Source organism: Montipora capricornis, chromosome 2 (genome assembly GCF_036669925.1).
Source record: "Montipora capricornis isolate CH-2021 chromosome 2, ASM3666992v2, whole genome shotgun sequence".
NCBI classification, from domain to species: Eukaryota; Metazoa; Cnidaria; class Anthozoa; order Scleractinia; family Acroporidae; genus Montipora; species Montipora capricornis.
Window position 1 is genome coordinate 67,962,579 of NC_090884.1, and position 15,501 is coordinate 67,978,079.

At 40.2% G+C, this 15,501-nt stretch overlaps 1 pseudogene; it reads left to right on the forward strand.

Moving 5' to 3' along the window:
• The window catches only part of LOC138038211 (uncharacterized), a 25,050-nt pseudogene extending 13,647 nt beyond the window's left edge, over window positions 1-11,403 (forward strand).
• The last annotated feature ends 4,098 nt before the right edge of the window (window positions 11,404-15,501 follow it).

The following is a 15,501-nucleotide window of genomic DNA, read 5'->3' on the forward strand; positions in this document are numbered from 1 at the left end:
CAAGCGTGGGTTGAGCTGATGCAACGCCGTTCCTGCCTTTCGAAGGACCTTTTTAACACAACCGTCTACATCAGAACTTCCTACTGATGAGAAAACCTCAATGACTTGAGGGAAAGACACTTGCTGTACTTCCTTGAGGATTTCCTTCTCGGCCTCCTGAAGCTCTGCCACCTTCAAGTGGCCGTATTTCACGAATGGCACTTCGCCGCTCTGGATTTGGGATTCACTTCAACCTAAAGCGCTCCTCTTACTCAGCTGAACTTTCAGTGAAAGGTACGCCTTGTACCGCAACAACCAGGCTACAGCCCTTTACAACCTCCACCAAGACGAGTAGCGTGCTATTAAGGGCTCCAGGAATTTACTTTGAACAACAACAGTGTAAATCTGAGTCTCCTTCCTGACTTCAGCGTCGTCATCTTTCAATGCTGGAATTTCAACCATCCTTGGCCAGAGGCTCTCATTTCCCCAAAGAAACTCCAGTTCTCTCAACCGACGATCATTTTTTAACATGTCATCCAATTTAAGTCCCTCTGAGCCATCATCTGCAGGATTATTATCTCTGTTTACATAATGCCACTCGGAGTGGGAAGATCCATTATGTATCACTGTCAAACGATTGGAATCTTTTTGATTCGTTGTTGATACACTTCAACAATGACATTGAATCGGTCCAGTAGAACACTTTCTGGAAGTTCATATCCAATTTTTGGATCATATTGGGTTCCTGAGCACCCGAGGCCGATCAAAACAAAGAGAGTCCAAATACAGAACCCCGATCCTACAATAACTAACGGACTCCGTAATATTAGCAAAGGTCAAGTGGACCGGCCCCGTTTCAAGGAGGACCCCGAAAGTGGATTTAAAAAGAAAAACACTTGGTGCCCGATATTCTCTCTCGAGCCCCTTATTAGACGAATGCTTCACCCCCTTCGTCCTTTCCTTGTAAACAAACGGACTCCGAAACCAAACATCACAGGATGAAAGATCGGGCCTGAAATCGGCAGCGTGTTTAAACGTTTTCACTATCTCTGTTTTTTCTCCATTTTATCGTTAGTCTTTTGTCTTTTTGTTTTTTAAAAGATATGCAACAAAGGAGGGTGAAATGTAAGACAAAATTATTTCTAAAATTTGGTTTAATGCTTTTTTGGTAGTCATATCTTCAAGAATTACAATCCTCGTTTTGATATTACTTAATGCTTTTTTGGTATTCATATCTTCTCGGGTAATTTCTTAAATTACTCGTGAAACTTAACTGATCCAATTTTTTGCGTCGGAAAGACTGAAAAAAGAATTTCCCCCGATTTGCATTGGCCTTTATCACTTGCAGGGTCACATTTGCCCTCTTTTTGTGCGCTTTTATAAATGCTTGCTATGAGGCCTAAGAAACTACTTGCACGCCAGGGCAGCCTATATTTAGTGTTCCTTCATGATTCATTAACAAACAAACAAATCTAGCAAACTGAAAGGGTAAAAAAAGTGTACCAACAAACATCTTTTATTAAAATTATTGTTGAACTATAAAAAGTATGAAAAAGTACCACTGCTGTCATCATTAACTTTAATACAATTTTATTGCTCACACTCAGTTGTTCAATAAATTCCTCTTTTAATTTTTTGACTCATTTAAGAAAAGTTATGCGCTTCAGATCCTGGCCATCATATGAAAGTGAGGCTGGAGTTTCTGCATTTCTTATGTAAATCTCAGATTAGTTAGCATTGCGGTAACGCAGTAACCCACTTTCGATATATGAAAATTCAGTCTCATTGAAACGAAAGGCATCACTGTGAGGCTCTAGGGAATAAATTAACTCATACAAATCCATGCATTGATTCCCCTAAGCCTTGTAATCATGTGTATAAAAGTGAGGTCTGTATCATAGCAAGCTTCACTCCAACTTTAAAATCTTAGCTTTTATTTGACAGTTCTGTTAACTACACTAGATCAGAATATACTTAGAAGATTACTAGGGAACAGGTGGTCTTCTGGACTGCGTATCCGCGTATCCGCATATCCACTTCAATAAGTGGGGAGGGGTGGTTTTTTGGACTGTGTATCCGTGTATACAACCTCTTCAGGGGTGCAGCTTAAAAATGGCAAGGTATTCTGCAGTTACCTTTGAGTCAAAACCATGAAGAAACCATGTAATGCTTACTAATTCGGGCTCTTTGAAAAATTAACAAACACCAAAGAGGAAGACGTTGATTTTAAAGGTTCTTGTTCTCAAAGGACACATTAATGTGTATCTCGTTTGGTACGGAATTCTATTGGAAAAACGCTGTAACTTCTTTTTGTGTTTTCTCAAAGGAGATGTAGAGGTTGCAGAAAAAGAAGAAGCCTGAGAGCCAATAGCTTCTTTCAGGAATTCCCGAAGGTGTCTCTGTCATCATTAATGAAGGTCATATTTTACTTCACGCAAGATGATAACCAAAAACGAACATGCACTGTGGTTTTGTTCCTTGGTTCAAGTCCTGTACCTTTTCCCTTTTCCAACTCCTGCCATTGACAGTTCTTTGTTTGCTTCTAGTCCGTGGTTTTCATTAGGGATCTAGTTCAAAACAACATTTTAGTCTCTACAATTGAAAGAACATTTGGCTATATTTTTCAAAAAATAAATTTTGTTTTCTGGAAAAAAAATGTTAAGCAAAAATTATTATCACTTAATAATAGTGCAATGGGATTTGAACCCATGATCTCTTTTATGGCAATTCGGATCGTTACTTTGTGATGCGCGAGCGATTTGTGGGACGAGATCGCCACGAGTCACCAGCCTTTCTTCTCTTTATGAGGGGAAATGGGTGTTAGACAAAACACCGACCCCCAGTCCATGGAGTACCCAAATGGACTACCCTATAAATACTATTTCAAAAGAGTACTGTTTGTCTATATGGAAGACACGTCTCAAACAGTGGTTACCTTAGCCTAAACACCCATTTTAAACAGTGTTGACAAACAGTATTTATGTCTAAGGAGCCATTTTAAAAAGGTTAGCTTTCGATAATGTTATTATTCTGATGGCCGATTACATCATGTAAGTGAAGTGAAACCCGTGCAGTTCTTGGATTTAGCTGCATGTCACCATGCGCACGAAAATAAACAAGGTATGTGCAATGAAAGTATGGTTTTTTTTATAATAAATTCTGTTCTTTCAATAGTACGCATTCGAAATGGTATTCTTAGGAGTGAGTCCATTTTAGGGTAGTCCATGGACTGGGCGTCAGTATTTTGTCCACAACCGGGGGAATGACAACTAAGGGCATCGTAAAAATTCGAAAGCCACAAACCCGTCTAAAACAGACACAAGTTTGCCCTCCAATTGCACAGAACAGACGAGGACAACTGTATGTACACGTAAGTGAAGTTTCAGTTTACATTTACAGTTTATTTTAGCATTTATTGACCATTTTCACATTCCCCATAATACACTTTGTTTGCCCCCCAAACTTTGCATAAACCATCGTTTTCAAATGCTCTTGGGACACTGCATATTCCCAAGAGTGTTTGAATTCAATGGTTTATGCAAAATTTGGGGGGCAAACAAAGTGTATTATGGGGAATGTGAAAATGGTCAATAAACTCAAAGCTAATTTTCCGATAAAAACTGAGCTTGGGCTGCTTGTGGTGTGAGAGAAAAGAAAAGAAAAGGTGTGTGGTATTGAATTTTATTTCTTGCGTTTCACTGTCCTTTGCTGGATTTCTTTTCAGCGAAATGTCTCTTACGCTGCGGAAAAAATTGAAAAAAAAAAAAGACAAAAGACTAACGATAAAACAGAGAAAAAACAGAAATAGTGAAAATGTTTAAATGCTGCCGATTTCGGGCGCGATCTTTCATCCGCTGTGATGTTTGGTTTCGGAGTCCGTTTGTTTACAAGGGAAGGGGGGAAAGCCTTCGTCCAATAAGGGGCTTGAGTGAGAATATCGGGCGCCGAGTGTTTTTCTGTTTAAATCCACCTTCGGGGTACTGCTTGAACCTTGAACCTTGAACCACTTCACCTTTGCTAATATTACGGAGTCTGTTAGTTATTGTAGGATCCGGGTTCTGTATTCGGACTCTGTTTGTTTTGATCGGCCTCAGGTGCTCAGGAACCCAATATGATCCCAATTCTGCATGGATAATCTTAGAAAGTTTTACGGAGATGACTGCGGCTGTCAATTCTAACCTTGGAATTGAAATCTCGCGCACTGGGGCTAACCTTGCCTTTCCCATTACGAATGCACAATGAATTTGACTGTTCTCGTCCTTCGCACGGAGGTATGCAACTGATGCGTATCCTTGACCAGATGCGTCTGAGAAAAGGTGTAACTGTACTTCTCTTACTTCGCCAAACTCTCTGGGTCTGAAGCAACGATCTACTTGCACTTCCTGTAACTTGGGAAGATCATCCAGCCATCGCCTCCACTGGATTTTCTCAGCCTCCCCAATGAGATCATCCCAACCAATGTTCTTTCTACTAAGGGCTTGCAACAACAGTTTGGCTTTCATGATGTATGGTGTGATGAAACCCAGGGGATCAAAGAGAGAATAAACAGCTGACACTATTCCTCTGCATGTCATTGGTCGCTGATTAGCAACTTGAAGGATCTTCTCCAAGTCCTCCCACACAAATTTGTCTTCCTCTGTGTTCCATTTGAGACCTAGAGCAGATTCGGTCAGCAATTTCTCTAAGTCCAAGTTTGCAAATGACTTAGCCCTTTCAGATTTTGGAATGGCTGCTAGCACATCTCTGTCATTGCTATACCACTTTGTCAAATGGAAACCACCTCTTGTTAGTAACTCCTGGAGTTGACTCACCAGCACAACAGCCTTCTCGGTAGTGTTTGTTGACTTCATCATGTCGTCCACATACATGTTACGCTTCACCGTTTCCACTGTCTGTTGCTCGAACCCTTATCCATGTAACTCGGTGGTTTTTTTCAAACAGAAATTAGCAATACTCGGGGAAGATGTGGCACCAAATAGGTGCTTCACCATTCTATACTCTTCCAATTCTTGAGACAAGTCTCCATTGGGCCAACACAAAAATCTAAGTGCATCACAGTCCTTAGGTTCCACCAGCACCTGATGGAACATCGCTTCAATATCAGCTACCACTCCAATGGGCTCTTGTCTAAACCGACTAAGGACACCCACTAATTGATTTGTTTGATCAGGTCCTTGTAAAAGTTGTTGATTCAGTGACGTCCCTCCGTACTTGGCAGCACAATCATAAACGACCCTCACTTTGCCGAGCTTTAAAGGGTGAGTTAGGAGATGATGAGGTAGGTACCACACCGGTCTGTCCTTTATCTCTAACTCTTCATCGGGGACCTTTTCAGCGTGGCCACTTTCAATATAATCAGCCATTGTTGTCTTGTATTTCTCCAACAAGGCTTCGTCTTTCAGGAGTCGTATCTTTAGAAGCAAACCTCTTCGCTCTGGAACTACCCTGTTGTGTCGCCAAGGCAGGGCAACCTGAAAGTGTCCATCTACCATCTTAAGAGTTCTCTCCCTTATTTCTCGGGCCCTCTTGTCTTCCAACGATGCACAAACTCGCGTCTTGACTTCACAGTTTTGAAAATCTGTTCTTTACAGTCGCTCCAACTGTTGACTAAGTTCATCGTCCTGAGCTTGACGATCAATTTCATCTATCTGTAAACGATGCTTGGGTTCATTGGCATTACATTCTATTCCAAAGACACAGTGTTTAGTCCTGTAGACAACACAACACTCTTCTTGTGGTCCTTGCAAAGAACATAATCTTTAAAATCTAAACCACCTGCACACACAACAGAGCTATCTTCCATACGTAGGTAGTTGACTGAGCGTTCGGCGGTACAGCTTTCTCCACCAACAGGACCTATCACCGTCCATCCCAGGCTGTACCTAATTGCTACTGGTTCTCCTTTGCCACCAGCCCGGCATTCTAACGGCAAGAACAAGCTTGAGTTGTCTTTAAGACCAACAATTAACATGACACTTGTTATGTCCAACTGTCGTAACTCAATATCACGCAAATGACGCATCCTTCTTGGCTATACAGCTCTCAGTTACAGGCATATGCTTGACTGTCCTGACGCTTGAAAGCTCCACTGTCACTGATTCATCCATTGACATCACCAAAAGATCTACTTGTTGACTTTCCACTCTGGTTGAGCCCGTCATCCCTGCTAAAGGGAAGTCCAGCCTCGTGCCACTTGCACCCAATGTCTTCTTCAACCTTTCATGGCAAAGAGTCACTTCTGAGCCACTGTCCAACAATGCATATGTTTCAACAGGTACCAAATTGCTACCTTTGCCTAGGACCTTGACTGGAACAACACTAAGACAGACTCGCTCGCCAGCCCCAGTTGCGGCGGTTACGGCAACACTTTCACTATTGGTGTTCACCCTTGTTCCTTCCTGATTAAGCTGGTTTGTACTAACACTTGGCGGGGTTGAATCTGCTGGAGGGGGGTGTAGCAGTGTGTTGTGTTCCTTCTTACATCCATCCACTTGACATTTGAACTGAGTTTTGGGGCAGTTTCTTGCAAAATGACTGCTCTGGAGACACTTGATACAAAGGCTTTGTTCATGAACTACTTTCCATCTGTCTTGATGAGATTGCTTCTTAAACTTATCACACCTCCACAATCCATGCTGACCACGACAAACAGTACAAGCAGGCATTGTTTGGTTCTGTCCCCCATTTCCCTGTCGACCTCGGACACCTCCAAATAGTGACATGAGTCTTCGAGGATTTCGACCTTGTTGGTCTCTGCCATTCACATTCTCCCTTTCCTTCGAAGGAGCAGCGTTAAGATCCTCTCCAAACTCATTATTAACAAGCGCAGCTCTGTCCTTTAAGTGTTTAAGGAAGTCTGCAAACTTAGGTTTCGCTCCAAATGAAATAATCCTTCCTGCACATTCTGTCCACTTGACCCTCATAAACTGTGGCAGCTTCTTGTTCAGTTCGCTTAACGTATTCGTGTGATTCAAATCACTGACGTATTCAGGCACCATGCCTGACAGAGTTCTATTGGCAACATCTAAATGGCGGGCAAATTCAAGTAAACTTGCTCCATCCGCCTGCTTCAAGGGAGGTAGGTCTTCCAACTTCTTGATATGTGCTTTGGCTATGATGTGAGATAGCCCAAAGTTTTCGCGTAAGGTACTCTTTGCTACATAATATCCCTCGTCTACTGGTAGATTCACACAGCTTTCAATGGCATCCCTTGCCTTGCCGTAACAGTGTTGGATTAATAGCTGTAATCTCCTGGAGTTGGCGGGGTTATCTTTCTCTAAGCAGGTTTCAAAGTTGTGCATGAACGAAACATACTTTATGAGGTCTCCATCGATTCTCATGTACTCAATCCTTGGGGCAGAAACAACCTGACGCAGTGCTTGTACTATCTCTGCTCTGCTATCTGATGTCACCGATACTGGTTCTCACATATAACATTCTGCTGGGACTGCACCAGGGCTCTGGGACCAGGGTACCTGAGTTGGCCATTGTGAGTACTCTTTGGTGTTAAAGTGGGTTGTTAATGGTGTCTGTACTTGTTGTGATAAATTTAGCAGTGATGGATTTACAGGTGGATTTCTCAATGCTTCAGTGTCCTTTGCGTTATTCCGTTGCTCTGTATGTTTACTTGTTCCAGCTTCATCAACAGAAACTGTATGCTCGGTTTTTGAGAACACTGGGTTGGGCACTGTAATGCTTGCTGACTGAAATGTCTTAGCAGCTGGATTCATGATTCTCTCATTGTCTCTTAACGCAGGCACCTGCTCCAGAGGTGCAAGCTCTTGTACTAGTTGTTCGTGTGGCTTGATCAGCTGCGACTGAGCCACATTCTGTGCCTGATTCCCATAATGTATAAACTCTGCTAAACGCTCCCTATACTGACTCTTCCTGCATTGATTCTCAAACTCTTCATACACATTAAAACTCGCTTTAGCCCGCTCTTCCTCCATCTTAGCCTCCAACATGTCCTTCTCAAATCGAAGCTCACTTAATTTGCGCTGTAACTGTTGTTCCTGCAGCACTTGCTTGGTCTTCAGTTGGGCTAGGGCAAGTTTTTCCCTTTTCTTCGCCACTGCTAATGAAGCTGAACTTGAGCCAGTTTACACGCTTTTCGTACTCTTCCTTGACCTTATTGGATAGGATTTTAAGTCGTTCTCTCGTTTCTTAACACTAGATGTGACTTGGAATTTCCACGTTTTAATTTCATTGTCAAATGTTGCTTTCTTTGACATCTGCTCCTTGTAGTTAGCGTCAGCCCTTTCAACGTCTTCATAACGACTAAGAGCATCAAGACATTCAATGTACTCTCCATGGGTGTTCACGAATCTCCTCCAAGCTTCTTCATACGAATCTCGCCTTAATTGTAAGTCCCCCAAAGTTCCACAGTTGTCAATTATACCTTGAATGTTCCCTCGCAGTCTCGTGAGGGTTGCAACATGCACAGGAATGTTTCAATGTATTCGCCCTCTCAGCTGTTCTACTTTCAAAATCTTTATTAGATGGTACTTTAACTCGGGAACTTCTTCTTAATTGGGTTCCAAGTCTGCCCTCTGACAGAGTTTCCTGGACATTTTGTTGTTCAAGTTTGTCAGCAACAGGCGCTGATCGAACAGACATTTTGCTCCACTGTACTATTGGCCACAAAACAAACTCCAAACACAAACAAGATGGCTATTGTAACATACCTTAGAAATCCACTATTTTCTCTGATAGCAAATAAATAATATAAACGTCCCACACAAATCTCAAAGGTTGTACCTGTAAAAAAATTCTCGCAAAGCAATGAGCGTGATGCAGTGTCAAATAACACGAAAATCGTACGCATAAACCAATGTTCTCCCCGAGAACAAAACGATCCAAAACGTTCCCTTACACTTGAATGAGCAACAAATCCAGACGTAAATAAGAACCAATCCCTGTTAGAATATCGTTCTCCGCAAAGAATCGAACTAGACGTAAGCTTGAATAATCCATAGATGTGACACAATTCCAATGAACGCGACAAATCACAAAAATTCTTGTCAAATAAATGTTCTCCCTGAGAACAAATTCCAAATGCTAATGACGGTCGGAAGTTACAATCAGATCTGCTCAATACCTTTTTAAGTTACTTGATCAATTCGAAAAATGTTCTGGCTTAAAGGTGAATTACACAAAAACCGAAGCAATGTGGATTGGCTCCTGTTTTAATAACTCTAAAACACCTCTAGCATTGAAATGGTTTGAAATGGTAAAAGCTCTAGGGGTTCATTTTAGTTACAATAACGAGGAATCAGTGCAAAAGAATTTCTACAATAAGCTCACAGGAATGATATCTCACATACACTTGTGGAGTTGGAGAGGCCTTTCCCTGCTTGGTAAGGTCACTATTATTAAGAGTTTTATACGTCTTGTCAATTATTCCTTCTCCTTCCGAGTTTATAAAAGCTTTTCAAACAATTATATATCAGCGTTTCTAAAACGAGGGTAAGGGCAAGGGTAAGGATACGAATACAGAAAGTATCCTAAACATGCATAAAAGCTAACCTTAAACTTTTGTTTAGGCGAAATTAGGCCTAAGGTTAGCTTTTATGCATGTTTAGGATACTTTTTGGATTCGTATCCTTACCCTTACCCTGACCCTTGGTCTTACCCTTACCCTCGTTTTAGAAACGCCAATTATATATAGTTTTCTTTGGAAGGGTCCTGATAAAATCGCCAGGACAGCAGTAATAAATGACTTCGAATTTGGTGGCCTAAAGGTAACTGATCTTACAACATCAATTATGTCATTACCACTCTCATGGATTGGAAGATTTTTAAATGATAATTCGTATCCCTGGAAAGCGTATCTGTTGCATTTACTAAAACCTTTGGTGGAGAATTTTTTTGTTCATTGTGATTATAAGATCAATGACTATAACATTTTCTCAATATTTTATAAGGAGATGTTACATTGGTTGTCAGATTTTCGTTCTAAATTCGACCCTGTAAGTTCACGTGAAACAATTATCTGGAACGATTGTAACATTAGAGTAAACGGTAAAGCTATCTTTTATAATAATTATAATAGTGCAAACATTGTTCTTTTAAGTGACTTAAAATTTGATTTGAGTAACACAGAGTCCTTTAACCTTGCATAACATAGTGGTTTAAAAGACTTTCACTTTCTGACCTGGACTGGTGTTTGTTGCGCTGTACCAAGTCATCTAACAATTCAAAGCCGCGAAGTTAATAGAGATCATGTTAGATCACTGCAATTTAAGATTGGTGATAGAATTTTTGATCCAGCACTTAGCAAGTCTAAGGAGATCTACGGTCTGCTTATATCCAGGAAGGCGACAGAATCTAGAGGCTTCACAAAGTTGAAATCAAAATTTTCTATTGATGATGTGGAAATAAAAAAGGCCTTCTCAATAATAAGGTCCAGTATCTGTGAAACATATGTACAATGCTTTCAATTTAAAATACTGAATGACGTTTTATTCACAAATTCCCGCTTAGCTAAGATAGGTTTAATACAGAGCAATCTCTCCACTTTTTGTAATACTGGTGCGGAAACAATTGATCATTTATTTTTTTACTGGGTTTACTCACGTGCGTTTTGGGAAGAATTTGAATCTTATTGGATCGCTATAGCCAAGAACAAAGGAAACTTAAGTTAAAGACTATTTTAGTTGGGGTCGCAGATACTAAATGTTCTCTGTTTAATTATTTAATTGTTTTAGTAAGCTACATTTATGGAACTGTCGTAGGAATAACTGTCGTCCATTCTTCCCTTCCTATAAGGAACTAGGAACTGAATGTCATATTGCCCCTAAGTACAATAATAGGAAAATGCTAGAGGCTAAGTGGAAACCCGTGTTGAATTGCTTTTTTTTTTTAAGTACATAGGTGTGCGGTAACTAAACAAAAGAAAAACAAACTGTAAAAAGTAGTGTTAGAATTGAAGCCTAAGAAATATTATGTAGTAAGTAGTGTAAGTAATGTTTTGTAAAAGGTATTGTACTAAGTGCTGTAAATATTGTCTATTTTGTTTTGTAAGTAGCGGTTTTCGTGTCGCAATAAAACTTTCATTCACAAGAAAAAAAAAAAACTGGATATGGCAACAACATTGTAAAGGAGGCTATTCAAACTGCCCCACCAAAGAACTGGTACCGGTCATGAAAGAAGAAATGGAAAAATCTAGGCAGCATGAGCTCAAATTGTTTCAGCTTTTCCTCGGCCAAAGAAATGAAGCCAGCTTTCACAACACACCCTATTCTAGCCATGAACACACATACATTGCAAATCCCAGCCATTACCCAAGCTGGCATAGTGGTGCACAGGCTACCCCAAGTCACCCAGGATCAAGCATGCCAGAATGGTCATTGGGTGCCTCCTACCATAACTCAATGGGTTTAGACCAAAAGTTCCTCTGGTACACCTAAATATATTAAACTGTAATGATCAAAACTCGTTTTGTGTTTAATGAATTTATTCCTCCGTTCTTTTTAGTATTATTAATCTTCGGGAAAAAAATGGAAACAAGTGAATGGTTAATCTTTTGCAGGCAGCTTGTGAATTTTGTTGGGTGACAATCTTAAACTTTCAAGTTCAAGTCCAAACAATAATATTGATAAAGATTAAGGTAATGGGATCTTTGTACTGTTTGCTTATTGGAAGCGAACAGTAAGAGTTGCTTCTAAATTTGGCAGAAGAAACATCCACCACTCTGCGCATGAGATGTCGCATCCTCTGAACCCGACATTATAACTCACACCGGTGGCTCAGTTGGTTGAGCACCAGGCTGTTACACAGGAGGTCGTGAGTTCAACTCCTGCCGGACCAACACTCAGGGTCTTTAAATAACTGAGGAGAAAGTTCTGCCTTTGTAATTACATCTGCAAATGGTTAGACTCTAGTCTTCTTGGATAAGGACAATAAACCGGAGGTCCCGTCTCACAACCCTTCAATGTTCATAATCCTGTGGGACGTAAAAGAACCCGCACACTTGTCGCAAAGAGTAGGGCATGTAGTTGCCGGTGTTGTGGTCTGTCTTCTGTGGTGTATCATAGTTGGGAAGGTAAAATGGTGGTTAACCTCCTAGGGGACCTATGTCCTATTGTTACTCTACAATGTATGTATTCATACTCAATCAGTAAATAAATAATAAATATAACCACTATGGGTTGTTTTGATCAATTTGAGACACTATTACTCATTGATCAAAGTGTTTTACAACTTCTAACTGAAACAAAGTATGGTAAAACAAGTGGCCTAGACGTATCACAGTCAACTCATTGAAATACTACAATCATTTTAACTGTGGGGTTATGAAAAACTGCTATAGAATAACTTTCCTCAGACCATGAAACAGTTTGCAGTAGGTATTGTTTAATAGAATCGTTGAAGTGTATTAGTCTAGTCTGGTCTTTTGTTTTGACCCTTTAGAATGTAACATTGTTTTGAAGCTACACATCCTAGGCCTCAGCCCTTGACTAACAGAAGCTAACTGGGGTTACACTAACATTGTATAGTGTAGCTGTTTCATGGCCCAATGGAAATCACTTCACCCTGTCCTGTACAGTCTTGTCCAAAAATTGATGGTTTTTAATAACCCAAATAGCCAGGTATTTCAATACTCCAACATAACTACATCCAATCAAACAAAAGCCAGCACGACTTCCACATTATTTGGATACTCATTCAGTTGACTGAATCTGAATGTTCACAAGTGCTCTGAGTTTGCCATTAGATTGTGAAAAGTGGATGCTACGTTTGTAAATATTCCAATGTCCCCAAAACACTAATAATGGATTATGTGGGATTTAACAAACTTTCTCTGTTTGCTTTTCGATCCTTACCTTTTCACACAGTGCATGTCTGACCTCAGTTGCCTCATGAGAAGGATCCCTTATGCTTGTACAGTCTCTCATCTGTAGTATCTTTCTTAACTCCTCCCTGTTCCTCTTTCCACCTCTTCATCAAGAGATAAATCGAGCTTCTTGAGATGGCATCTCCCTGCATAATACAAATGTTATGTGGCACCATGCATGCTAGGGTGGTTATGGGGGCTTGATCTCGGCTGCTTTCACTTTTCCGGAGGTAGGACCCTCCTCCTCCCCTTAAGTTGGCCATATGCAGCTTCTGTGAGCATGCGTGCTCTACTCAAGCAATAGTTAAAGTAATGCTGCTGAGGTGTCAATACAGCATTGGTAAATGGCTTAATTAACCGAGAACGAAGGGGGAATGTGGAATCTCCAACAATAAGAGGTGGGACACTTATATCCCCCACAGCTTTACCAACTGTTGGGATAAAACCTTCTTGTATTGAGTTCCAGAGGTCGGTTGAACGAAGAATTACAGCATCATGTGAGTTTTCAGGGAACCCACAGCTGCCCCAAACAAATCTATAATCTGAATCTACCAGGCCCATAAGTACTATAGAATAAAAGTTTTTAAAGTTATGATATTTCTTGCGTGCGTCAAGTCCACCAGGAGGGCATTTAATAGGAATATGACAGCCGTCTATTGCTGCCTAACAGCAAGGAAATTGCCAAACTTGTCCATATCCAAGATTTTTTTCTTAAAGTCATCCTGAGTCTTGGGCATATGACTTCATACTACCCAGGCCATCACGTGGCTGATTGTATACCCTGGGAAACATATAATATCAGAATAGCATTACAGGTTCCAAGTTGTTGTGGACATAAATGTGTAAAAACAGTACAATATTTTTGCAATATGACACATGTACAATGTAATTCTTAACTGGTGTAAAAATAATAATAATTGATATATAGCATGTGCTAATAATCATGAACATGAACCTTTTTACTTGGGAGTGAACCTCAGTTTTAAAAGAAGCTTACTACTGGTTTACCTTGTGGAAATTCCCAGAATTGAAATTTTCGTTTCAACTGGAAGCTGATAGATTAAATGATTCTTCATGTCTTGCAGCCCTTTGGTACTATACTTTACAACAGCGTCAACATCTGCTCCCCTGATGGTTATGGTGACTTGTTGGTGTGGGCTTACATGGTTCTTTTTTATTGCAGGGATGATTTAATGTATGTCTGCCATGGAACATGCCTTGTGGGCTACCTTTGTCTCTTTTAGGTCAGTGGATATTATGATAAGGCAGGAAGTTGACCATGAAGTAGTCATGCTGAAAACCAAAAAAATATTTTTATCCATGACATTAAAACTACACTGTATGATCATTTCTATTATTGTCTGAAAATACTGTACTTTTACGTGTAAAGTACAAAGTTCTTACATTTTATGGCATAAACTTGTTATTGCAGTTGCTTAGAAACATGAACATTGCGGTCTTTGGACTTTGGTTTTCTTCATTTTCTGTTTTGTCTTTGGATTCACTGAGTATCCTAACACTCTGGTCCAGGTGATGAGCCCTGTAAGGACACTCCACTAAATGATTAATAAACTCCACTGTCCATTTGAAGCAGACATGTCTTCTGTGACCTGAAATTTAAACTAAAAAAAAGATAGCCTTTCCACCAACTGGCACAGTATTGCAACGTTAATTAGTGTCATAACATGTTTTACAATAATCCAATCACTATACAATGTGCTTCTGTAAAATCACAAAAAGCCCCTCTGAGGTGTATCAGTTTGGCTACTTAAAAGAATGTCTTCAAAACGTTTGAGAGAAATGAAGGTGGGTGTCTAAGTGGTGCTATGTGGGTATTGTTTGGACAGGATATTTCCTTATACCCCATTCACACAACAATTCATGTTTAAAGGGACTATGTCAGCTGGGGGGCACATGCGTTCTAGGGCCCACGTTAAGACTAATTTTTATACTAACTGATTACCCAAATCCACCATTTTTCTCCCTCACGTTTATTACATGAAGATAGTTTACGTGCCTGTTTTTGGAATTTATGGAAATGGACCAGGCTACCGTTAAAAGCGAGTGCAATGCGGCAAGTGTAGCTTTTTTTTTTTCGAAGGCTGTGTTGCATTTGATATAAATCTTCTGTTAGATATTAGTAAAAGAGTGCAAACTATTTTTATGCTTTACCCCCTTTAAATTCCACAACTTCTTCGAAATAGTGCTGCATATCCTGAAGCTTGTTTTACTGGGCCTTAAGACGATAATCACAAACCGAAGGTTGGAGTTAATTGGCTATGAACAAAGGCCCATAGCCGCTTTAATAAAATCTTTAATAATTTCCAACTAAACTTAACTTACAATAGAAAACTTATTTCTGGCCCAGAAAAGGTGAGGGCCCAAAACACGCCCAAACTGAATGCCGAAGGAAAAGGGGAGGGACGGGAGGGATGAAAAAACACTTCTCACCACTATTAGTAGCAAAAGTGAATGCCTCAATTATCTCGACTAACTGAATGTGTATCACAATCAATAGGGGGCTTAATCTATTGAACTATCTATGACCCCTCGGCATTCACCCGGATGTTGTCACGTCAATAGTGAAAGTAACACAACATATCCTTAACAAAATAAAATAAATGGGGAAAGCATAAAAATTCTATTCGCAGGCAAATATTTCATTTATGCTTTTCCCCCTTTAAATT